The sequence below is a fragment of the Geotrypetes seraphini genome, chromosome 2 (genome assembly GCF_902459505.1).
Source record: "Geotrypetes seraphini chromosome 2, aGeoSer1.1, whole genome shotgun sequence".
NCBI classification, from domain to species: domain Eukaryota; kingdom Metazoa; phylum Chordata; class Amphibia; order Gymnophiona; family Dermophiidae; genus Geotrypetes; species Geotrypetes seraphini.
This window is the reverse complement of record NC_047085.1, coordinates 151,712,812-151,740,419: the sequence shown is the minus strand read 5'-3', so window position 1 is coordinate 151,740,419 and position 27,608 is coordinate 151,712,812. Positions and strand designations below refer to the sequence as shown.

Sequence of the window (27,608 nt, the reverse complement as noted above, 5' to 3'; positions counted from 1 at the left end):
TGAGATTCAGCCCACGAGGAAGCCATTCCTCTGGTAGAGTGTGCCTTCACCCCAAGGGGAGGCTTCTTCCCCGCTGCCACCTAGGCCACGGAAATGGCCGCACGTATCCAATGTGAAATGGCAGCCTTGGAAGCAGGCCGACCCCGATGCGCGGGGCCTGCCAGGATGAACAGATGGTCCGACAGTCGGAAGTCGTTAGTGGCCTCTAGGTATCTCAAAAGGAGACGCCATACATCCAGAGACCGCAAAACACAGTCCTGAGACTTGGAACCCGAAGGAACAAAAGTTGGCAAACAAACTTCCTGGTTGATGTGGAAAGAGGAAACCACTTTCGGAAGAAAAGAAGCCACAGTCCTCAAAATCACTGCAGACTCCGTGATGTGAAGAAAAGGATCTCTGCACGACAAAGCCTGAAGCTCTGACACTCGCCATGCCAATGGTGGCCGCCACCAGGAAGATGGTCTTAATAATAAGATCTCCTACAGGTATTCATAGGGCAGATGAGACAGGGAGTGTAGGACCAAATTTAGGTTCCACGACAGGTAAGGCAGTCACAAGGGAGGCCTCAGCTTCCCTGCCCCCCACAAGAACTGGACAACATCCGGGTGAGAAGCCAGAGAATCCCTGAACGAAGAAGGACCCTTCCTGAGGCCATCCTGCAGGAAGTCCAGAACATGAGCCACCGAAGCCCCGCACACCATGCCTGAAAACACCTCAGGCTTTCGTGTAGGCTGATACTGTCAATTTCCATTTGCTCTGTAGGAGCGCCACACTGCAGAGGAATAATCCCTGGCTATCAAGGCTACCCGCTCAAATGCCAGGCCATAATACCAAAGCAGTCCAGATCTTGAAGTGCAAACGGTCCCTGCGTGAGCAACCGCCGATGGCATGGAAGACGCAGACCACTCCCAGAGCTCACCTTCACAATGTCTGCGTACCAAGGACTTCTGGGCCAGTCCAGAGCCACAAGGATCACCGGACCTCCGTGCGAGGATACCCAGCATAAAATGCGCCCTATCATGGGCCAAGGGAGAAAGATATACAGAAGTTCCCCTGTGGGCCAAGGTTGAACCATAGAGTTGAGTCCGATGCTTCCGACCTCTCATCGGTGGCTGATGAATCTGTCTGCCTTCCTATTCACTGATAACGCCATCAGATCGAAGGTGGGATGACCCAGCGGCACACTATGGCCTCAAACGCCAGCCCTGACAGCCCAGGTCACAAGGAAATGGCCATCGCAGCTCGCCCTCTCGCCATAGCGGAGAGAAAGATGCTTGAGCACAAAATGCACTCCTCTGTCCTGAACATCCTGCAGGACAACCCCTCCATCGGAGGATAAAGAGGTACACTGTTCTACCTAAGCCACAGTTGAATCCACCATCAGTGGGACCAGGCGTTAGTGGAAGTCCGATGGCATGGGATACAAGTTTACAATGTCCAAGGATAAGGGAACCCTCCAGGGACTCCCAGACCTCTAAGAGCACTTCCGCCAAAACCACATTGACTAGCAAGGAGGCGGACAGTGGAGGCTCAGAACTCAGAACTGTATATTCTGCCTGACCCGCATGTTCTGAAATCAGGTCCCAGAAATAAAGACAGGCAAGCGGCTAGTCTTGAAGATCCGGCACACCGTCTGATGATTCGCAAGGTCTCGGAACCCAGGCAGCTTATCATGAAAAAGAATTTTGATCATTGTTGCTCACAGCTGTTTCTTACAGACATTTTAGAAAACAGCTAAAAACCTATCTTTTCTCCAAATACCTGACTAGCTGACTCATTCAAATATACGATTATGTTTAATGTTTATAATCTTTTGTAAACCGCGTAGAACCTTTTGGTAACGCGGTCTATAATTATAATGTTATGTTATGTTATGGGCATCACCCAGATCCGCCAAGTTAACCACATCTGCTGATTCTGCCGAAGAAACAGGCGACAGCAAATGCACAGACACCGAAGCAGAAGCAAGGGGACGAGCCGCCTGCTTTCTGATACCCCAGCAAAAGAACAAATTGACATGCTGGCATCCGAAGGTGGAGACCGTTGTACTGGAGTCTGAGTGGGAGAAACAGGCAAAGTCCCTTTTACTCTCTTTTTTTTTTTTAACAGCCAGATAGCTTAGATCCACAAAATCTGGGGAAAAACAGTCACCAGCGGCCAGAATCGCTCTGTGTGTCTCAGATCTCACAAGATTAGCAGACTGAGGAGACTTTTTCCCGGAACTGTGGTTGTGTTTCGCAAAAACGCTATCTGTGCACCCAGGACGCTGCAATCACGACTCCAGTGGAATTAAAGGGCATTAGGGCCTCTCAGGAGGAGGGGAGCACGCATCTCACCCCCCTCATAGCCCGCGGCGCACGGGATATACAGCCATGAATCCAGCTGCCATCTGCTGCATCTAAGCTATGAATCCATGCCATCCTGTCCTGAGGTGGCCATCTGTGAAATTTGGAGCAAAAACGATGCGTCTAAGTTGAAAAAATAAACTTTTAAAAACTTTGAAGAAAATCCAAGATAGACACCATAGGTGCCGATTTTGACAGAAAAACAGCCGTTAAAAACGCAGGAAAATGTGAAAAATTATGATTTTAGGATTTTCCAGGTGGGGGGTATGCAGGGAAACCCCCCAAAACCACAATTTGAGCACCCCCCTTAAACTCTGTGACTCACAGACACTACACAGAGACATGTGCTGCAATGAAAGTCTATGGCAGCCTCCAGAAGCAGACAAAATTTAAAATGTCTGCGATCTCCCGCCGAAGGATCACTCGCACAGAGTTGATCCGCAGCACATGGGCAAACCCGCGAAAAATCAGAAAAGACTAGAAATTGAAACAAATCACAAGCCAAATTGATTTCAACCATGCAGTGAAGCTGTAGGAACAAACTGAGCAGGACAGGAAGCTCCTGGGCAGGTAGCCCAAAGGGGAGGGAGTATCTTTTAGTTGCCCTGCTGCTGAAGCTACCAGACATACAAGAACCCTCTAGTTCAGCCTTCAGAGGAATTGTACAAGAATGGGCAATTTTGTAAAAGCTCAGTGGGTAATGTTTGGAAGTATACTAGGTCAATTGGATTGGCTCTTTATCTGCTCTGCTGGCTCAATTTTTAAAAGGGCTTGAACATTTATGTGTATCGAGAGCCATATATATAAGTCCACTATCTGTGGATTATCAGCTGCCTAGATTTAGAGAGCAGGAAGGTACCTTATTTTGTCATATCATACAGCAGTATACCGCAAACCGTGTGCCACCCAAGATTCCAGGTGTGCCGCGAGACACCGGGGAGGAGGAGAGGCGCCAGCTGGCTGCCTCCAAGACGTACCTCTCATGGTGAAAGGAACATCCTTAGGCAGTCAGCTGGTGCCAGCGCCTCTCCTCTCCTCTCGCACGTCTTCCCTTTCAGCACCCCGCACTGATAGCTCAGGATCCCGTCTGGAGAGCCTTTGCACATGCGCAGATGTTGATGTGATGTCATCATGCATGTAGACTTCCAGATGCCTCGAGCTGCACCACCATTTCAGTGTGCCGTGGCTTTGCAAAGTTGCGAGACACTGTCCTACAGTAATCCTGAAATTACCATACCCTACTAATAAATTATCTACTCATCACAATAAGTTATTGACATTATAGTATCCATAGCTTTTTCCCTCTGTAATTGATACAATACATAATGCCATCTCTAATATCTGAGCAGTGTATCAGTAATGTTATTGTCAACTTGCAAGTACCTGAAAATACCATGAGGTGTTAATGTGGAGGGATGGACAAATGGGGAAAACAGCATGATGTAAGTGCAGCCGGCCAGTGTAACTTTGGTATTATGGAAAAATTTTTATTTATTCAACCATATTTGCAAATTCAATTTTGGCTAACAAGGTGGTTTATTTTGAATCAAGTGCTATTCAGTATATTCATCTATTGCTTTTTTAATTCCCGCATAACAAAGTCATGTGTTCACTATAAATACAGGCAATCGGGTTTTATATATGAGAAAAGGTACAAAAATATATGCACATTTACTTGTAACGAGCAAAAAAAAAAAAAAAAAGGACTATCACAAAAGTTAGGCACCCAGATGACCTGTGCTAACCTAGCATTCTGTAAAAAGTGCTCTGCCAGAGTGCCCTTTATAGAATATTATAGTGTGTAGTGCACATTTCAGCTCCAATTCCATAAACACCACCTACAAAATATGCACAGAAAAACACGACACACAGAGCGTGTCAAACTTAAGTTAGGTGCTGCTTATGGAATTTTAATTTAAGCCTATTATGAGGTGCTGATTGCTTGTTACTGGCACCAATTAATTTAGGCACTTAGATTGGATAGGTATCTTTTATAGACTCTGGGCCTTCATGACTGACTTTGGTTGTAAATATTTACACTTGCCAAAGGTTAGTGTAAATGCTGGCACCCAACTGATGGCAGTTAGAATGCCTCCATTTGTGCACCTATTACATCATGTTTAATTTCTGAGAACACCCTTGATCCACCCATGCCCCTTTTTGCAGTTGCACATTATGAAATTTAGGCATACATGTTATAGATTATGGTGTACGGCAGATCCAATAGTTGATTATTAGCACCTTTATCCCTCTTTCTTGGAATTCCTCAAACCCTAATACCACCAGATCCTCCCACAAATTAAAACTATCCTTCCCCTCGCTAAAAGGCATTTCCCACACAGGAAAGCTAGGGACCTCCCTCCACTTCAAAATCACTGAGCTCTGGAACAACCTTACCTCCCCTCTTCGGAACTTGAACTCTCTCCAAGTTTTCCGCAAACATCTGAAAACCTGGCTTTTCTCAAAAAATGTAAGTCTCCCTCCAACTTAGGAATCAAGGAAACTCTTATATCTTGGCATCCCAAGTCCTCTAAATTTTCTTCACACTTCTACCTCAAACCCTCTGTTGTAGTTCCTTCCTATTTCTCCTACTGTAAACCGCGTCGAGCTCTACGAACGTGGAGATGATGCGGTATACAAACCTAAGGATTAGATTAGATTAATAGACTAATTAATTTTACATGGATCCAGCGGTTACATTTTCCAAAATAGAAAGAAGTATGTGCTCCCCCATTCAATTTTTGCAGGTCTTGTTTGCTAATGAACCTGAAAAACTAAAGAAAAAGGGCTTAGTGTACAGGAAAGTCCCATGTGAAAATGTGCCAAGCCCATTTTTTTTTAAAGCATGTGTTAAAGCAGTGATTTTTAAACCTGTCCTGGAGGACCCCCAGCCAGTTGGGCTTTTAAGATATCCCTAATGAATATACATGAGAGAAATTTGCCTATAAAGTAGGTAGTAGGCATGCAAATTTATCTCATGCATATTCATTAGGGATATTTTGAAAACCCAACTGGCTGGGGTCCCCCAGGGCAGGTTTAAGAACCATTGTGTTAAAGCATATGCCTCAGTCACTTTGTTTAATTAAGTCACAAAGGAGCTCAATATGTACATTAATAAAACAAATCCTTATCGGATAAAGAGGAAATAGGGAGACAAAGTTCTTGCATGAGATTTTGTAAGGTAAAAAAAACAGAAAATTCAGAAAATCAGAAGTATTCTCGACAGGTTTTAATGAAAAACAGTACTTGTGGAATATTCTCTCTTCTTAAACAGCAGAGTCCATTTTTTTAAAAGAATACTTTGAAAATTAATTCCATTTGTCTGTTTGTATTTTTAATGGTCATGTTCTCTAGCAGAAAGTCCAATGTAAGAACCTCCCCTCCCTTCTATCTAAAACAACTGTTTCCTGCTGATACGAATGTTAGTCATGGAGACCAATGAATTAGCCAGGGAAAAATGAAAGATTCTTCTTTTCAAATGTTTTGCTTTATTTTTTTTATTCATTGTTATGGTTACAGTTCATAAATGAAGGGAGGCATTGTGACAACATCTGCAACTTCAAACAAAAATCATCAACTTAAAGATGAATTCATTACAAATAAATGTCAGCCTTTAAAAAGCATCACAGTTTATTTCTTTCTTTTTCCATAGGTGCAGACCCCCTACCTTATTTTCAATACACATATCCAATTAAAGCTTTCATCATTTTGCCCTCAGACAAAAGTAACTCCTCTGGTTCTACCGATGACCCACATATTTCCATGCCCCCTTTTTTTGACTCGTATGTAAAATTTAGGCACAGATACCGTGCCTAAATTTACTTGTGTAACATGCAATTAATTTTAATCAGCACCAATGCTAATTAGCTTGTTAGTCAATTAAATTGCACACACAAGTTGGGTACATGAACAAACGCACAATTTTTAGCACTTTTCATAGAATTTAGGTCATAAAACTTCCTTCAGTTTTGCAGTCACATCTGAAGATAGGTTCTAAATTGATCCTGAAAGTTGATGGAATCTATCGTTTTCACATTACTCTTATGCTGGCCTATTTAGAAGTACCACAGCCCACAAAGGTTTCAATTTTCACCATGACTAGTCTATTAGAACTCCGTCCTATTGGCTGGTCTAGTGGCACTACTACATATTGTTGTGTGTGAGCTCACTGGCTTCATTCCTGGATCAGATCTTCTATACTCTGGATTGGCTGTGGATGCTACACATATATGTGAGCCAGAGACCCCTGTGTCGATGGGCGGAATATAACACGGGGCTGGTAGAGCCCTCGTGTCACCCATCGGATGGGGGTAGGTGGGTTTAGCAGAGGTAAGGGGGAGAAGAAAGTAAGCAGGGATTGGACTGGGCGGCGGGCCTGTCAGATAGGGATTTTAAAATGATTGGTTGTTGGCACAGGAGTAAGGCCTTAAAGCCGGGATCCTTGAGGGCCCGGCTCCTTCTGAGGTCCTTCAGGGCGGCTTTTCCCACCCGCCAGCCCATGGTTTGGGGACAGATGTTGGTAGCTCGGGGGGGTGGATCTCCCAAGCTACTACGTCATAGGGCTCATCAGGTGATGAGCGTTGGGATGGCAGGGAGCTGTGCTCGGTGGGTCAGGTGACCTGGAAAAGGGGCATGAGGGACATGCCACCTCTCTGACTCTTGCTGTGGTGGCAGGGTCGAGGGAATAAAACTCATTCATTTGGTAGCTCGGGAGGAGCTCTTTATATAATGTTAATAAAGTTAATGAAGTTAAGATGTTATTATGTTTATGGTTAATAAACTGAGCTGCGGTTAATTTTACCAACCAGAAGACTGCAATGTGTTTTTGGTAAAGTAAAAAGGGAGAGTTATGAAGGTAAGTGGTGGTTGTGAGTATTTAGGCGGACAGCAGGGCCTATCCAGATCTCGCTGTTATGGCTTAAGATATTCCCTGTGACACCTGAAAAGAGATATGAAGTGAAACTACTGAAGTAATGCAACCTGATTCATCATTACCCTTCCAGAGCCTGCTGAAGTTTAAGCTAAATTTCTTACCTCTGACACAATCCTAGGTTCTAGGCAGTTCACAAAATAAATATACACAACATATAAGAAACTCACAGTCATTGGGGGCTAATTGACATCTTACATTTCTTCACTATAGTAGGTCTTTGATTAGGAGTCGGTTTTTGTTTGTTTCCATGCACATCTGGGGAAGGGGGGTATATTTTTGCCTTAATTTGTTCTTTGGGCATTTATACTTGGGGTGGGTGGGTGGAGGGGAGGATATCATTAAGTAGAATAGGATAAGGTTTTTGCGACAATCTATGTTTTTGCGTTTTATTGAATAATCATTGGGTGGGTGGGTGGGAGAAAATGATTGGTTATACAAACATGTAAGCTGAATGTGCTTTAATTGTATTATTATATGTTACATTTTATGTATTGCACTATTGAAGTTTGGAAAATCAATAAAGATTTTAAAAAAAATAAAAAATAAAAAAAATTAACAAATACTGTACCTTTATTTTTTAAAAATGAAATAAGGTAAAAGAAAAGAAAAATCTGCCTCGCTGTTCAATTCTTAGAGTTGCGAGTTAGACCAAATGACTTACAAAATAAGTATGCTTTTAGTTGTTTTTTAAAACAATAATGAGTCAATCTTCCTTAGTTCTTCCAAAATGTAAGGCCAGCTACTTGGAAAATGGGGGAATGAAGACCTTGTAAACTAACTGAATGAAAGGTTGGTACATCTAACAAGTTTTATTGGAGGATCTTAAGGACTTTACCAGTTTATAGATTTTAAAAGTGGAGAATAGAATTGATGGAGCTTCATTGTTCAAAGCTTTAAAATTTATATTAGCATTTTAAATTCAATTTTTGCCAAAAAGTACAGGACAAATATGTTCAGATTTGGTAGTATGAGTCAACAAATGGCATTAGTGCTGTTTGTAAACTAGGAAGCATATAATTTGACAGACCAAGTAAAATAAATAATAATAGTGAAAATGAAAAAAATATGACACTGTGCTATTTGGCACTATGATGACAGCTAAGAGCCAAATATCATCCCATAATAATAAACTTCTATTTATTATGACAGGGATTGCCATACAGCTTATTCTAAGGAATTGGAACAACTGGGATAGACTGAACTATTCCTTTTGGTGGGTGTCTCTCTGTCATGTTTTTAAGATGGAACGTAATATGGCCATACATCAGGGATATTATAAGAAGTTTCTGAAGATTTGGGAGTCATTGACAAAATTTTGCAAAGAGTGATTGCTGATTATGCCCTTTGGTCATACACGTCCAGGGTGGGTTGGAATGTATTTTTCAATTTCTAATTTGAGTGTAGTTCTTAGATATAATTATGGGGGGGGGGGTGTGGATAATCTTTTTGTTATAGATTATAATTGTAATTATATTTAAGTGCTTTTATAGAATTATATGATTGTATTTTATTTTGCACTTACTTATGGCTTTAAAATGAATAAAGAAATTTAAAAAAATGAAAATGAAAAAATATAATACTCTGTAAAAGAGTACAAAAGTTAAGAAAGGAAAGCAAATCATGAAATTTCTATGGTAATCTAAGTTCTAAAAAATACAATTCTAATGATGTGCCTTACATGGTTGTACATAGGTAGCATACTATCTAACAAAACCACTAAAAAATGAATTTTTCTGATGAATTGAAATGGAAAAACCAGAAAAAAACTTGAGGGTCGATCTGTTGAAAGTTTTCTTGATAAGAAGAAAAACTGACTTCATCATATTTAACTGAAGCCTCTTTGAAGCCATCCAGTTTTGAATTAACCTAATTGACTGGGAAACACGAGTCAAAACTGACTCAATGGAAACTTTAACAGGAAAAAAAAAAATTTTTCCCCCTAGAAAGCAGCAGGGTGGATTTGATTTAAATCACCAAAAGATTGACTGTGTCCTGGTGGGGTAGAGCAAGGCAGTCATGGACATATTCAGCTTTTGAACTACAGTGGATCTTACCTCTGAGCAATGGGCAAAAGGATTCTTGTGTTGTTCCAGGGCTGGCTGTGGCTGGTCCCAAAGGAAGAACCTATGGATAGGCATCTTTCCTGTGGTCCAGATGAAATAAAAACTCTGAGGAAGAGGAGCTCACTGGAGGTAATTCCACTGAAAGGAAGCATCCTCCTCCTTAGTTTTAGAGACTATCCTGAGTCCTGAGAAGTACAGACAGACAATCCCTTCTACTATTAGAGATATTTGCAGAGTGCCAGAGAAATGGAATGCAGAATGAAAATTGCACAGATGAAGCACAGGTTTTCACCCAAGGAAAAAAGAACGTCATAACTATTACCCACTTTGGTGCAGTTTTTAAACAGCTGTGACAAGCTGAGATTGTTGTGCTGCTCTGGAATCAGGATCAAAATTCTGAAGACAATGGTACTCATAAATTGGGAGTTCCATTGCAGTAGAAGCCCTTGGTGGCTACATTACAATCTTTGTAGATAACTATTGACTTTCTGGGGAAAGTACTGACACAGCAATTTAAACGTATTAATTCACACAGGACTAAGGGCTCCTTTTACAAAGGTGTGTTAGGGCCTTAACGCGCAGAATAGCACGCGCTAGACCTTAACTCCAGCATTGAGTTGGCATTAGTTCTAGAAGCGTAGCATGGGTTTAGCGCGCGCTAAACTCCTGCGTGCGCTAAAAATGCTAGCGCACCTTAGTAAAAGGAGCCCTAAGTTAATCGACTGTCACTATACTATCTTAAAATACTCGATGAACATGGATTATTAAAAATAATACTGTTGTTAATAGAAAATTGGAAAGATTATCTAGAAATATAAAAGTTCCCTATTTATTTATAAGGATTTAATTACTGCCTTTTGTTTGTTTATTTAAATTTATTTTGTAAATTTCAAAAAAAAAAAAACACAGGTGTACTCCTGATCTGTAAGACAATTACATCAATGGGAAAATAATCATATCAGCAATTAGGTATCAATGCGTGTCGGAATCCAAAATAAGAGAGCAAGATGTTAGAAATGAAAAGAACAAAGAAGATAATCTTTTCAAAAAGGAAATAATAAAAGGTAAAGGGAGGAATAGCTGGTAATTCACTTACAGTGAGTGCATGTCAATCCAATTTGAACCCCCAGGAGAGGACATAGCCATTACAATTGGAGCTATTCTAGCTTCCACAAATTTTTTTCAAATGTGATGGTTCTAAAAAAACATAAGGATGACTTTGGTATTTCACAATACACTTAAAGGAAGTGGAAAGAAATATCACCTGCTGAAAAACACCTTATGTCTGCTCTGTTACCTTGGACAAATCAAGAAAAACTAGCACATCTGTGTGACAAGTTTCCTCAGGAAAGACAAGGACATGTCTCAGATAGTAATGCAGTCTCCTGATGTCTTGTTTGATAGTGATTAGCATCTGAATCTGGACACGTTTGGATATATTAACCCCCCTCTTCTACTAAACCGCACTATTGGTTTTAGCACAGGGAGCCTCGCTGAATGGCCCGCGCTGCTCCCGACGCTCAGAGTTCCTATGAGTGTCGGGAGCAGCATAGGTCATTCAGTGTGGTGCCCGGTGCTAAAACCACTAGCGCGGTTTAGTAGAAGAGGGGATAAGTTTTTCTTCAAATAAATGTCTTTACTTCTTTAGTTGAAATCTCTTATATTAATATCCTTCCCCTATACTGTGGACTTTGTTTCAGATTGGAAGTTAAATTTGCCTAGTTTAGTAGTTTTTTTTATTTATTTTCCTTATACACTCTGAAATTCCTTATACAGTTTATTCTTGACTTTGTAGTATTAAACTGCATAAATAAATAAAAGAGAGAGCTACAATTATTAATATTTTTTAAAGACTGAAATGCTTTACTATAGTGCCTTAATCAGACTCTGATTTATTCCTACTTAATATATTTTAGGTTTTCTGGTACCTGGTCAACAAAAGTGGTTTAAGAGTTATTTCCTATTTTCTCTGTCAATCACCTTCTTTAAGTTGCCTATTGAAATGGTCCCAGGGTAGAAGTGATTAACAGTGCAGTAGGGAGTTTGTGCATCTGTGTATTTCAACTTCAAGGAAAAGCCACTTGCATGAAAAAAAACCCCAAAAAACAACAACTAAAGCTGATGGGAAGTAGGAAGCAGGAAGCAGGTGGCGACTCAGACTAATACAAGAGAAAGAGTACATGTGAAGCACCCTGTCCGGGGCTGACTCAATGGAAAAAGTCAGCAGTAACTAATGGAAGCTAAGCCTATTTTAGGGAGTAGCAGTAAGAGCTCTTTCAATTGTAAGCTGAAGGTGACTGAAGAAGTGGCAATATAAACACTTAAGGTGTAGGAAGGCATGGGAAGCAGAAGCAGCTAGCAGAGTATGTCTGGTTGAAGTTCCACTTACATGCAACTGTCCCACACTTCAAATTTCTACTCACCTCATTCCACTCTATCTCCTACTGTCATCCGCTCTATCTACCTTTATCCTCTACCTCTGTCCATTGTAACTTTGCCTGATGTCTTTAAACATGCCGTTGTTATACCACTCCACAGAAAATCCTTGCTGGACTCTACCTGCCCTACCAATTGTCATCCTGTCTCCTTCCTTCCCTTCATATCCAAGGTACTCGAACGTGCTGTTCAGCACCATTGTCTTGACTTTCTTTCATCTGAAGCTATCCTTGACCCACTTCAATCAGGCTTTAACTCTCTTCACTCTACAGAAACTGCCTTTATGAAAGTCTCCAATGACCTGCTCCTGGCCAAATCCAAAGGCCTCTACTCCGTCCTCTCCTTCTTGATCTATCCGCAGTTTCTTAAACGGTAAACCATGGCCTACTCATTGATACACTGTCCTTGCTTGGATTTCAGGTCATATGCTGTGGTAGATCCTCCTCCATCATCATCCCGCTATTGGTTGATGAACCTCAGGGCTCTGTCCTATAACCACTTCTTTTCCCCATCTATACTTCTCCCTTTGGTGCTTTATTCTCCTTCCATGTCTTTCAGTTTCATCTCTATGTCAACAACTCACAGAACTCTCTCTCTACACCTGAAATCTTGACAGACCTTCAATCCCAGGTTTCAACTTGCTTGTCTGACTTTGCCAATTTACTAATTACCCCCCCCCCCCCCCCCATTTTATGAATCCGCATTAGCATTTTTTAAAATCACAGACTGTGGCAGTAAAAGTTCCAATGCTCATAGGAATTCTATGAGCATTGAAGTTTTTATTGCCGCAGCCGGTGATGAAAAAAGCTAACACAGCTTCTTAAGGGGGGGGGGAGTTAAGTGCCTAACTTTAGATGCCTATTTATTTAGGCACCTATTATAGAATTTCCCCCTAAATGTATACAATGATTGATACAGAAAGTAGATAGGTTAAGACTGCTTTAACTGAAATGAAAAAAATAAAATTCCTGTTTTCAAAAAAGGAATGAAATGTCATTCATAAATCTGAAGCAAAAAACAACTCGGAAATGTGAAAAGCTAATAATATTGAAACAAACACTTTCACCAATGCAATAGAATGTCACAAAAATCAGTACTGCTGCAGTTTCAATAGAGGGAGTTTCAAATGACTGGAGGAAAAAGCCTCAGATTAGAACCCTTCCACCACCACAATGGTGGTCCAAGGTGGTCAGGCGAGCACCTCACTGGCAAAAAACCTCCAGACCGACTCCCAATAATAATAAACTTGAAGCAGGGCTGTTGTGCAGAAGATAGAGGAAAAATCCACTTATCTAAATTGTTGATCGGTACACCAACGATGGCCAGCGTTTCACATATCTGCTGCCTCAGGGTGTAGAGCAATCCGATCACACTTTAAGCTGGATGCAAACCGCATCTCAAGATCAAAAGATCAAAGATCTTGAGATGCGGTTTGCGTCCAGCTTAAAGTGTGATCGGATTGCTCTACACCCTGAGGCAGCAGATATGTGAAATGCTGGCCATCGTTGGTGTACCGATCAACAATTTAGATAAGTGGATTTTTCCTCTATCTTCTGCACAACAGCCCTGCTTCAAGTTTATTACTATTGGGAGTCGGTCTGGAGGTTTTTTGCCAGTGAGGTGCTCGCCTGACCACCTTGGACCACCATTGTGGTGGTGGAAGGATTCTAATCTGAGGCTTTTTCCTCCAGTCATTTGAAACTCCCTCTATTGAAACTGCAGCAGTACTGATTTTTGTGACATTCATAAATCTGAAGCCATTTTGTGCAAACTCCTGCTAAATATGCATTTCACAGAATCTTAATAACAGCTGAAGTGAATAATAAAGAACAACATATTGAACTGTAGAAATCCAGCTTGTAATGTTCACATTAGATATATATACTATTTAATCTTACTGGGGACCAATGTGTTTACTGCAGTTCAGGAATGACTGAAAATGTTACATATAGCTTGTGAATCTTACTTGTGACCTAAAAAAGAAAAAAAATATATATAAAACTGCAGGTGTACTAAGGACCATAAGCATTTTTCAGTTTGAAGACTAATGTGATATTTTTGTGCACAAAAGAAAAATGCTGGAGGGCATGCAGTATAAAGGGGATAATTTTATAGTCATTTACTTACATCTATGGCCAATATATATATATAAACAGCCTGCTATAAAACTCCAAATGGGTAATATTATATGCACTGACATGCTGCCACATACTTGGCTGGAAGGTGTTACATACAGTACAATACATAAAAAAATATTAACCATTTCTAAAACATTATTTACATGTGGAAAATGTTTTATAAAATTAGACCCAAAACCATGTATGAGTTATACTACAAGAACAGAAGACAGAGCAAATGAAAGGCTTAAAGACAAACATCCTGAGTATCGTATTTCCCCATGTAAAGGCCGCCCCCATGTATAGGTTGCAGCAAATGCCGATTTAGGTTTTAAAACTCTTAGATAAGCTACCCACCATTTTACTAGCTGCGGCTTATCTAAGAGTTTTTAACATATCAGCCTATACAATGGGGCAGCCTATCTCCCCCCTTAAATACCTCCCTTGCCTCCCTCCCTGCCGGTAAATACCTCCTGGATGGCTGCCTCCTCCAATCACGCTGTGCAGGGCAGGAGCGATGTTTGCAATCTCAAGCCTCACCCCACACCGCTTCCTGATTGGCTGCCATCAGTTCTCGCAATGGCAGCCATTCAGGAAGCAGTGCGGGGCAAGGGTTGAGATCAAACATCGCTCCTGCCCTGCACAGCATGATTGGAGGAGGCAGCGCCTGCTAGTGGATATGCATTTGGAGTCGGACAGCGGTGCACGCAGAGGGGCCTGGGCCTAAGCTCCACAGCCGGCAACAACCTAACTCCAAGTGATAATAATAATAATAACTTTATTCTTCTATACCGCCACAATCTTGCGACTTCTAGGCGGTTTACAATCAGGAGTGCTGGACATGCAGCGAAATACAATATGCAGATATTCAGAGGAAATACAGAGGGTCCGCGCCTTCCACCAGCGTCCACAGTTTGCTCAGGTATTTAAGGGGGCTAGCCATTTTCAGACATCTCACATGGGAAGGTGCCTTGGGATTAACAGTCATATAAACAGCTGGTCAGCACTCACTACAAAATCACATGCAAAGCCCAGAGGAAAGAATTCCACATTAAAAAAAGGCTAAAGTTACCTTTCAAAGGCCAGAGGCAATCCACTGCTGTAAGAGCTAGAGCATGCTAATGTCATGACTGCATTCTATTTGCTACAGGGCTCAGTGCAAAAAAAAGAGGCGAATCTCTGATTGGGCATCTGAAAGGAGTCTCTTTTCTTCACAGAGTACTAGACTAACAGTAAAAATTAATGCTCGTAATTTAGGCATGAGCGCTTACCCCTGCCCTGAGGCCGGTCTAAGTGTGTGCTTAAGTGCCAGAGATATGCATATAGTATATTACAATCTGGACATGTAAATATGAGTCCCATCTATGTTCCACTCATATTACCACAGGTGTGAGCGCAGCACAGAGATCCATGTACAAATACATTACTTCAAACGCTATTAACAATCAATAAATGGCAATTACCAACATTAATTGCCACCAATTAGGATCTGTACATACTCTGGCTGCATGCAATCCTTTAACAATCTGTACCCCAATTCTCTCACACGCAATCCAAAAGGGGGCATTTGCAGAACTGCGTTTAGTGTTATAGAAGCTGTACACAAAGATCTACACCACATTTCAGCTGGCTTAAGCCCTCATGCCCAAGAATCCCCATAAAAAGATGCTCCTCCCTAGAGTTATCAGACGTCTGGATTTCCCCGAACATGTCCTGCTTTGTCCGAGTTTTGAAAAGCCTCCTCAAATCGCGTCAGGCAGGGAGGAATTCCACTCGTGCACGGATGCCACGCGATGTCATGTCATTGCGTAGCATCCGCGCATGAGCAGACTTCTTCCCTGCCCAAGAGCAGGCAGCGGGGAGGGCGGGGCGGGACTGGGAGCGGGATTCGGGCATTACAGGGGGTGGGCGGGTCTAAGGGTCCGGATTTTCTGATTAGCAAATCTGGCAACCCTACTCCTCCCAGAGCGTCCTACAAGGAATAGCGCCAAGTACAGATTTTTCCCAGCACCTATTTTTCAATGCCATTTACTCAATCCAACCCATTCTTCCTATGTGTACACTATAGAAGATTATACATATATTTACAGAACAGCAGTTAGGCCGAATTTTGGTGTTTACATACATAATTGGCGCATAACCGTTGATGAATACTTTATAGAAATGCCCTGAAAATGAGCCTTGCATTAATGAAGTTAATGTACGGCATGCAGTTACTAAATGCTCCCAGGGGGCCCTTATACTAAAGCTTAGCAAGCATTTACATACATTAGTGTGCACTAGGAGCCATGTGGCACACAAGTGTAAAATAGAATATACAGCATTTAGCACCTTCTAATTCCATTAGTGCAGGGCTGCCCAAGTCCAGTCCTCGAGATCTACTAGCAGGCCAGGTTTTTAGGATATCCACAATGAATATGCATGAGAGAGATTTGACTGACTGCCTTCTTGGTATGCAAATCTCTCTCATGCATATTCATTGTGGATATCCTGAAAACCTGGCCTGCCAGTAGATCTCGAGGACCGGACTTGGGCAGCCCTACTTAAACCAACTGATAGCATCCTTTTTCAAGCTCTCTTGATTGTTCTCTCCCACTGGCTGAGATTTTTCATCCTCTGATTCAGAGGCCTCTGCCGCCATGTTTTACTTAGCGCACTTATCCACTGGCAATTCTGATTTTTGGTGCTCACTGGACTCGGCTCTATAGCAAAATTTCTCCAACCTTTTACATGTAGACAGCACCATTCTAGGGATCCCAACTGCAGCCTGAAATTGTCGTATTGAGGATAGAAGAGAGCAGTTTTTCAAACACCCTAGTGGAATTCCTTCTTCAGGCTGCCATCCCAATTCGTAATGCCACTTCCTCTTCTGGCAAGTCTTATATTCTTATGTTCTAGCACACAATCTGAGCCATCAATCAGACCCTTGCAAGTGGCTCCTGGATCAGAGATTCTGGTAATAAACTGTGTATTAGAACCACTGCACTATCAACAACACACACCGTTCTAATGCATGAGTTGAAAAAGCTTATTCCTGGTGATAGAATGCAAATGACTGTGGTGGTTAAAAAAAAAAAAATCAGTTCAAATCACCCCAGTAATGCCACCAGTTTTTTACATTTGGCAGAATATATTTTTCTCTTTTTCTATCACTGTTTGAGCAACTCCCTATTTAGTGTTTAATACTGAACAGGGATCAGTTCACGTGTCAACAAGAGGAGAAAACCCCTTTTAACTACTGTCCGAATAATTCTACCAGGGAAAGGGTCTTCTGTATGCATATGTTCCAGTGTATCTTATGGGAAAACATTTGATGGATCACTGATCACCAAGCTCTCTTTTTTGGCTGAGACTAGTTTGGCTTCTCCTCCTTAACAGATTATTCGTTTCACGGATTAACCATCAAGAAACTATTCAGACTGAACTCTAATATCATGGAACAGTACCTTACACCCCCAAGCCTTTGCCGTCATAAGTTGGATGCAGAAAGAGTAACAGTTTAGTCTCATTTCTACAAGGAAATCCACTAAAAGGTCATTACTGTTTACTACTATTTATCACTTACATAGCGCTGAAAAGCATATGCAGTGATGTACATTTTGATATTTAATAGATGGTCCCTGCTCAGAAGTCTAGAACAAAAGGTGAGTTTGTCTCTTGCTCTCTGTTTTGAAGGGTAGTTTTAGTCACATATGTTTTTTTAATGTGTCTTCAATTCAATTTATGCATTTTAATATCAGCCCACCTTCAAATTGAGCATTTTGAAGTCTGATATAGTGATTTAAGTATTCTATTTAAAAGACCATATTAACTTTGCTTGCAGAAATATTTTTCTTCCATTTCACTTGCAGTATTAAAGCTTTCAGACTATTAAGGGTTCTACAAAAATGGATATTTAAATCCGGTATTTTTGATGTGCTGCTAATGCAATTCATGTCATCTCTTTTACATTTGATGAAACCTGTGTTTACCAGAAAAGGCATCGTGTCAAAAATGTGCCAGAAATACTGTGACAAAGAAGAACAAATTGTCACAGCATTTTGTCTAAAGCTTTACATTTTAGACCTTTTACCTAAGTAATACTTTTATTTCTTCTGTTGTGCCCTGCTTTCTGAGGTTTGCTGTTAAATGTTTACCTCCTTTGAAAGAACAGGCAAAAGAGGTTCCAGAAAAACAAGTCCAGAAAGAAGCAGATAAAGCAGCCATTAAAATAATAAATCAGGTTTATTTGGTCCTGTGTTTTTATATGCTAGTTGGTGCAAGAGCCAGAAACGAATGCCATCAGGACAGCCACATGGAAACCAGAAATGATACCTCCACACTGCATTTGGGATGGCAAATCATGGTGATATAGGGGGGGGGAGAGACTTCCTTGAAAAACTGCAAGGCAAAATATGTCGGAAGCACCAATCCTCTGGTTATTAATTTGCCATGGTTTTGTTTATATTCCTCATTTCATTTTGCTTAGCTTGGGTTTAGGGTTTTTGTTTTTTCTTACATTCTTCTATCAGAACATAAGCTCAATATATTTTACTGTTTTAACACATTTGAACAAGAATGATACCTGGTGGCTCTTGTGTGTACCGTATTTCCCCATGAATAGGCCACCCCCATGCATAGGCCGCAGGAAATGTCGATTTGGGTTTTAAAAACTCTTAGATAAGCCGCCACATGTTACGAACCATGGCTTATCCAAGAGCTTTAAAAAACTAAATTGGCCTATACAAAGGGGCGGCCTATACCGGTACATAAAGGCAATGTCATGTCACCAGGTAGGAACAGAGCGGTACACAGGGGCGGCTTCAGCAGTGGGTCATCCATTGGTGGAAGAAAAACACGATGGGAAGAGCAGGAACTGTCCAGTGCAGGAGCGCGAGTAGCCTGCGCGCTCTCAGAGCCTAGCCCAGCCCGCCCAGGGTATCATCTCCTTTCCTCCCCACCCAGTGCAGAAGTGTGAGTGGCCTGCACGCTCTTAGAGCCTAGCCCACCCAGGGCATCATCTCCTCCTCCTCCCAAAAAATGCCTCCTCCATGTGGCTGCCTCCGCGGGGGAGCGATGTTTGTGATCTCAAGCCTCGCTCAAAGCCTATACATGGAGAAATATGGTAAAAGTCTGTAAGATCCTTTGTACACTGCTCTTAGCCAAGGACTGTCACTACAGTGGTCTAGTAATGCTTGAATTGGGAAGGAGACATTAAAAAAAAAAAAGCCAAAACACACACAGGTGGCTGCAAATGAAGAGAGGAGTTTCACAGAAAAAAAAAAGAAACTAGGGTCTGGAAACCACTTGGGCCCCATGAAGCTTTGCTGTCTGTGAAACCATCTAAGCAATTTTCTGCTATGTTTTATACAAGTGCATAACTAGGATTCAGCTTCGCTGATATATAATTAACTGTAAACAATGACTAATTAGCAATCAAACTACACCGTACAGCAGTTTTTCATAGGCACACAATTCATTATTAACATTACAGGATGTGTCATGTAAGAAAAGTTTGCCATCATTGCTGTATTGTATGACAGAATATATGCTGATAAAATACATTTCAATCCAGTATTCGAGGAACTACTCATAAGTAGCTACAAGAGGACTTGAAAAGATCTCACATAAAAAAAAGAGAGAGAAACCCAGAAAAATAAAAATAAACTGAAAAGTGTAACCCAGAGCAGTTAAAAGGCATGGGATGCAATTTGCCACTTGTCTGACATTTCAAGAGTGCCTGAAGCCCCCATAATGATCTCTGTGATATTTGACCTGTCTTCCTCTCCTCTCCCTCCATTTGTGAAAATCCCAGTGGGAGGGATAAAGAAGAAACAGAATTCAACCATTCTTACCCATCTGAATTTGCATGTAGCAGAATGTAATTAAAAAAAAAAAAAAAAGATTTACATTTAGTTACTTGGCATTACACCCAAATAAATAGGAGCTAGATAGATAATAAATTCAAATGCAGTAAACATTTTAGAATACTTGGGCCCTTTTCATTATGTTGTGAAAAGCAGCTATCATAGGTTTTATGGTATAGCAAATGTTAGTGTGGACCAATGTTAATGGCTTCTGTGTGTTAACACAAGCCAGGGCAGTAAAAAAAATAAAATAAAATAAACCTGTGCTAGCTGCTACTACTACTAATATTAATTTCTATAATGCTACCAGACGTATGCAGCGCTGTGCAGAATCACAAATAAGAAAACAGTTCCTGTTCGAAAGAGATTACAATCTAAACTGCCAAGACAGACAAACAGGATGTCATGGAACAGTTAAGGGGAACGGTTAATCAGCTGGCTGGGATGGTGGGCAGAGGAGTAGGGTTAAGGATTGAAGGCTATATCAAAAAGGTGGATTTTCAGTCTGCTTTTAAACAAGGGAAGGAAAGGGACTTGGTGGACAAACTCAGTAATTTATTCAAGGCATAGGGGGCAGCTAGATGAAAGGAATAAAGTCTGGAATTAGCAGTGGAGGAGAAGGGTACAGCTAAAAGTGGCTTATCTGGTTGAATTTATTATTATTATTTTTTTTAACTGTTATTTAAAAGATCTCTTCTGCAGAATAGGGATGTCATAACAAGCTTTCTTTTTTTAAATGGGAAATTTATGTATTTAAATTACCCACTTTTTTGTGTGTGCGTATAATGACCTTTGTTTCACAACTATTCGCCTACTTCCTTTCCTATAATGCACACTGGCATAAAAATGTAAAGCTCAAATGGCATAATTGCCTTTGTTCCATTATACAGTATTAGCAATACTGTAAATAAGACTTCTCAATATATATGGAACTGAAAGTATAAATATATAAATTGCATCTATACATTCTTCACATACACTCAGAAAATGTGTGATCCGACCAAGAGCCTAGACTCCTATAGCCGAACACACTGTCCCATCACAGTGTATGTCTTTAGTGTAAAAATGCTGGCTAAGGCAAAATGCTCTTTGTGTAATAACAATAAAGATTTTCGGTGGCAAGAAAAATAAATTCACTTAACTTAAAAAGTTGTTACAGGTCCCGACATGGACCATGTTTTGAGGGTCTTTTTCAAGGAACCCAAGAAAAGAGAGGTTTTAGATTTCAAATGCCAAGGAAAAACATGTGATTCAGACGAGAGAAATTTTTCATATGTGTATGTGAAGAATGTATAGATGCAATTTATATATTTATACTTTCAGTTCCATATATATTGAGAAGTCTTATTTACAGTATTGCTAGTTCACAATTTTGATCTCTCTATTCTTCAACTATTTTGTAAGTCCTCTTCACCCAGCACATTTGACTTAGTCCATTATACTGTATTACATACTTGTATGCAAAAAATTTAGATGGTTAAACATGGTTTCCTTAGACTACATAAATTTGTATTTCAAAGGTTTCTCAACCTGATCTGTTTAAAACAGTTGAACATAGAATTTAAATTCTAACAGGTTTTACAACTTTGTTTTCTGTTACCTGGTTTGTGTTTTGCTTACAAATTAGCAGATATATTTATATAACTGTTTATATATTTCCAAATGTAGTCCTACATCCAAAACATTGGATTGTAAAAGGTAAGTAACTTAACTGTATAACAGTTATGATCGTTTAGGAGATGTGTGTATATTCCCACTCATATTATTTCATTTTTGCAGATCGACCACCATAGAGATTATGGCTACTTCAAGATCATCTAAACTAGTAAGAAATCAATTTGCATAGTTTTTGCTCTCCTTTTATTTTCCCTAAAAAAGGCGTTGTCCAAATTTCTTGTTTTTTGAGTACTTCTTTTTTTTTTTTTAGTTCAATCATTTTTATTGAAAGTTGGTGACATTGTTAAAAGACTTTTTCTTAAAGCTATTTATTTATTTATGCTTTACATTGTCACAAGAAAACTCTTAGTCACCCTTCCTTTATGTATGTATGAAAACTCGAAGTCAGAAAGAGAGAGAGGGGAAGATGTATTTTGCTATATTTATGGGGAGTACACACTGAAAGCAAGTAGGAAACCTATTTATAAGTTTGTAAAAAGAGCTTCTTGTGCATTGAATGACTGGAAAGTTTGCATCATAAACTTGTGCTTTTGGTATGAAATAAGTAGATTTTCATGTTGTACGCTTTTCTTTTAATTTTTAATGTTTCCTTCTTGATTAAAAGATATTAATTAAAATATCCTGATTTTTTAAATGGGCGAGCAGAATGAAGAGTGGTATATGGCACATGTACTGCATCTCAAAGACTAGAACTGATAGGAGAAAACTGGTGCCATTTTTGGAATCAGCAGGTCACAAATACCCAGAACATAATAACATAAGAATAGCTAACTGGGTCAGACCAATGGTCCATCAAGCCCAGTAGCCCGTTCTCGCGGTGACCAATCCAGGTCACTAGTACCTGACCAAATCCCAAGGAGTAGCAATATTCCATGCTACCAATATAGTGCAACCAGTGGCTTCTCCCATGTCCCTCTCAATAACAGAACATGGACTTTTCATCGAGGAACTTGTCCAAACTTTTCTTAAAACCAGCTACACTATCCACTCTTACCACAACCTCTGGAAATGCATTCCAGAGCTTAACTATTCTCTGAATGAAAAAAAATTTCCTAAAAGTATTTCCCTGCAACTTCATTGAGTGTCCCCTAGTCTTTGTAATTTTTGACAGAGTGAAAAATCGATCCAATAGGTCTAACATTTAAGGCACCAAATTAAGCGTTGGCCACCGTAATCAATGTAACTGTCAGTGTATGCACATCAGTAGATTAGCCAGCCCTGACATTTTGAGTGTGCCCAAAGGTACTGTAAAACTTGGGTGAGCCCTAAGCATTTCTCTCCCTCCCTCCTATCCCCTATCCAGGGCTGGTGAAACCCTGGCCAAGGGCACCTGTGATAAAGGGCACCATAATCGCAGTCCAGTCAACCTACATAGATGCCGGACTGGGATAGATGCCAGACTGGGATTTTGGCACCCTTTTTCATCAGTGCCCTGAGCCAGTGCCTCATCTGGTCCAGCAGGAGGAGGAGACAGGAAGGAGAGGGAAGAGATACTGTATCACAGATGGGAGAGGGGGGAAGAGAGAGATACCATATTGCTGGGGTAGGGGGCGCTAATGCATACGTTGACTGAAGGCACCACAGTCCCTTGAGCCGGCCCTGACCCCACCCCAATTGTGCATCTGTCTCTCTCTAATCCCCCAGGGCCAGCATCTCTCCTTCTCCTCGAGTCCTCCAAATCTGCATGTCTTTTACCTGCAGTGGTGAAGCCAGACTGCCTCTTGCCAGTCAAGGGACATTCCCTCTATCGCTTTCTACCCATGCAGCAACAGGAAGTTGTGTCAAAGAAGATGGGTTAGGGCAGATGGAAAGTCACTAGGCTGGCCTGAGGCAGCCTGGCTTCATCATAATCTGCAAAAAAACATGCAAGTGCCGAGGTCTTGAGGGGTATGGGAGGAAGACAGAAAGATGCTGGACCTGGGGTGGGGAACAGGGGGACGGAGAGATGTAAAAAAATTAGTGCTACATCAAAAGTATTTCTTTTTAATTCTCCTCCTATCAACATTAGCCACCAGACTTGGTATGCCTGAGCCAAAACTGGATGGGCTCACCTGTAGCTACACTGCCCATATACATTCACAGCAATTAACAAGAACTGAGAAAACTGCAATGAAATGTGGAACATCTGGGTTTGATCTTGAGCTAGTCCAGCTGCAAATACTGCAGAATCAACAGTCACTGCCTCAAGGTTAAAGTTCTCAGCCACAACAACAACACCCCCACACACCAGATCCCACAGGGAGCCGTGGTCTATGGCTCCTAGTCAAAAGATTGACATTTTTATGTCTGAGCTAAGTAGAAGGATGAGGAAATTGCTAAGAAAGGGAGGGAAGAGAAAAGTCTTGGGGTACTTATGAATAAAGGTGTGTAGTACACCGGTAGGATTTAGTTTATCCTGAATTGGAAAACCAAAGGAGTGGAGGAAAATAATGTGTTTATTGTAAATGTACTATATTGCTTACAATTTAAGAGATAAGAACTAAGCAGTTTAAAAATTAATTCTATAATATACAGAAAGAAATAGAATAGACCAGTGGTTCCCAACCCTGTCCTGGAGGAACACCAGGCCAATTGGGTTTTCAGGCTAGCCCTAATGAATATGCATGAAGCAAATTTGCATGCCTATCACTTCCATCATATGCAAATCTCTCTCATGCATATTCATTAGGGCTAGCCTGAAAACCCGATTGGCCTGGTGTTCCTCCAGGACAGGGTTGGAAATCACTGGAATAGACCATAAAAAGGACAGAAAAGCAAAACAATCAAATCTACTATCAAGTCATTTACAGTATCATTCATATGTCAGCATTTTTTTTTCTTAAATTGATGGAAGAAAGAGTATATCTACAGCTGTGGGACTATACTGTATGGAGCAATATACATTTCTGCTTGCATCCCAATCTGGGTTCAACCCTTATACAGTACTGAGACAGTGTTAGCTTCACTTTTGGATCATTTGCACACTTTGTTTAGCAGAGGCATGGGAGCCCTGAAATTACAATTTGACTTGAGTAATGCTTTTGATCCTGTAGATCATAAAAAATTGCTCAGCTGTTTGGACGCCATAGGTATATCTGGAAAAGTATTTTGATGGTTTCAGGGCTTCTTACAAAACTGTACTTACAAAGTTCAATTTGAGGATTTTTTTTTCCAGCATATGAAGTAATTCATGGGGAGTTCTGCAGGGGCCTCCTTTCTCATCTCTCTAAAGTTAAAAGGGGATAGATTCTGTACAAACATAAAGAAGTTCTTCTTCGCTCAGAGAGTGGTAGAAAACTGGAATGCTTTTCCTGAGTCTGTCATAGGGGAAAACACCCTCCAGGGATTCAAGACAAAGTTAGACAAGTTCCTGCTGAACCAGAACGTTTGCAGGTAGGGCTAGTCTCAGTTAGGGTGCTGGTCTTTGACCAGAGGGCCGCCAAGTGAGCGGACTGCTAGGCACAATGGAACACTCACTGGTCTGACCCAACAGCAGCAATTCTTATGTACTTGGCCTCTTTAGGGTCAAGGTTAATTTGTCGAAGCATAAAACTTTGAGTTATGCTGATGACATTATTATTGTGATTCCAATTTCATCTCTGGCATACCATGCCACAAAACTTATATCTGCTGTGATTTCAACTGTAGAACAGTGGATGAAGGAAATTATAATCGAACCTTAATTCAGAAAAAATTTATTTATTTTTTGCCACTCCAGCTAAGAGTAATGAGAATTTGATTTTGAATGGGATTCTGTATCCTATTAATCCTACAATTAAAATTTTAGGGGAGTATTTGGATAATAACCTATCAATGAGTGTCCAGACAGGTGCCATGGTCTGAAAAGGTTTCTTTATGCTTTGGAAGCTGCAATTAGATTATTTTGATATTATCCCATTTAAATAATTGCTGCAATCCCTATTTTGGATTATTGTAATATAGTCTATTTTGTGGGTTATCAAAAAAAAAATAAAAAATCTCTGCAGACTATACACAAAACAAAACATAGCTGTTCATTTAATCTTTAATTTGACTAAGACAGACCATGTGACACCTTATTACCGAAGATTGCACTAGCTTCCAGTTGAGGCAAGAGTGCTCTTTAAATTTGGATATACAGTGGTACCTCGGAATCCGAACACCCCAGAACTCGAACGATTTGGAATCCGAACTTTTTTTTTCTTCATTTTTGCCCCGGAATCCAAACGCTGCTTTGGAATCCGAACTTCAAGCAGTGCTCAGCCCAAAGCTTCCCTTCTGATACAGCTTCCTGTTTCCGTCTGGGAGGGAAGCTTTGGGCTGAACACCACTTGCAGCTGCCGTTGCCAATCTTGCTGTCTTGCCGCTAGGGATCCTGATCTTGCTGCCTCTGCTCCTGGGGGTCCCAATCTTGCAGTTTCTGCCAGGTAGGCCCAATCTTGCAGAGTTTGGAACAGATTAATCCAGTTTCTATTCTTTTCAATGGGAAAAACTGTCTTGGAACTCAAACGTTTTGGAACTCGAACGGATTAAGTTCAGATTCCAAGGTACCACTGTGCATGTAATAAGGTGGTGTTACATGGCCTTGCACCTAGTTATCTTGTGGAACATTTTATATTTGCCAATTCAAGATGTTTGTTGCGGACTTCTGCTTTATTTGTTTTTCTATCTGTTAAAGGTTGTTTATATAAGAGATCATTTTCAATAATCTAATCTAATCCTTAGGTTTGTATACCGCATCATCTCCACGTTCGTAGAGCTCGACGCGGTTTACAGTAGGAGAAATAGGAAGGAACTACAACAGAGGGTTAGAGGTAGAAGTGTGAAGAAAATTTAGAGGACTTGGGATGCCAAGATATAAGAGTTTCCTTGATCCCTAAGTTGGAGGAAGACTTACATTTTTTGAGAAAAGCCAGGTTTTCAGATGTTTGCGGAAAACTTGGAGAGAGCTCAAGTTCCGAAGAGAGGAGGTAAGGTTGTTCCAGAGCTCAGTGATTTTGAAGTGGAGGGAGGTCCCTAGCTTTCCTGTGTGGGAAATGCCTTTTAGTGAGGGGAAGGATAGTTTTAACTATTGTCATTTGAAGCTGCAAGTTGAGACACTGACTTTCGTCAGTTAATAGCCTGCTTGATCTCTTATTGGCATTTTCGGACGTTATTGAAATCTTGTTTGTAAAATTTTTGGAAGATTAATGCACGTGTTTCACTGTTACTGTTCAGTCCTCTTTGTTTTGTTAACCATATTGAATTGCAATGTATTGCGGAATAGAAATAAATTTTTATGTTATGTTAAACCTCCTGCTAACAATGCAGCTACTGACCAGGAAAGTCAAAAAACAATACAAAACAATATGCCTTTAAAAGAATTGTAAATTTCTTTAAAGGAGCTTCTTTATAAAGTTCAAAAGGCAATTTATCAGCAAATTGTTCAACTACAATTTAGTAGAGAGTTGGTCCAAGAGAAAACAGCATGAGGAGAGTGTGGTTTAGTGGTTAGAGGTACAGCTTCAGCATCCTGAGGTTGTGGGTTCAAACCCCGCAATGCTCCCTGAGACCCTGGGCAAGTCACTTAATCCTCCACTGCCCCAGGTACATTAGAGAGATTGTGAGCCCACCAGGACAGATAGGGAAAATGCTTGAAGTTACCAGTATGTAAACAGCTTTCAGTGTGGTTATATAAGTACAAAAAGGTAGTATAAAAGTCCCAATCCCTTATAAAATGTTTGCTGCTATTACTATTATTTCTAGAGTGCTACCAGACATTTGCAGCGCTATACAGAGTCACAATGGAGAGAGTCCCTGTTCGAAAGAGCTTACATTCTAAATAGACAAGACAGCTAAACAGGATGCCAGGATGGGGGATACAGTTAGGGGGAGGATGGTTAATCTGCTGACTAGAGTGGTGAGAAGTGGGCAGTAGCGGAGTAAGGTTATGGGCTGAAGGCTATATCAAAAAGGTGGGGTTTTGGTCTGCTTTTAAACAAGGGAAGGGACATGACGTACCAACTCAGGTAATTTATTCCAGGCACACAGAGCAGCGAGATGAAAGGAATTGTCTGGAATTAGCATATGGATAGGATATGGATAAAAACAGCTTCTCTGAGGAATGGAGCTGTGGGTGAGGCATATAAGGAGAGATAAGATAGGGACTGCGGCATGAAGACCCTTGTAGGTTAGTAATAGGAGTTTTACCTGTATGTCCGACTGCCTGGGGAGCCTTCAGGACAGGTTTGGGA

General features: G+C 40.8%; 1 protein-coding gene across 17 annotated transcripts in view; it reads right to left on the bottom strand.

The window, feature by feature from the left end:
* Nucleotides 1-27,608, bottom strand: part of PTPRM (protein tyrosine phosphatase receptor type M) — a 1,237,515-nt gene that overhangs the window by 1,039,830 nt on the left and 170,077 nt on the right. The window lies entirely within an intron of this gene.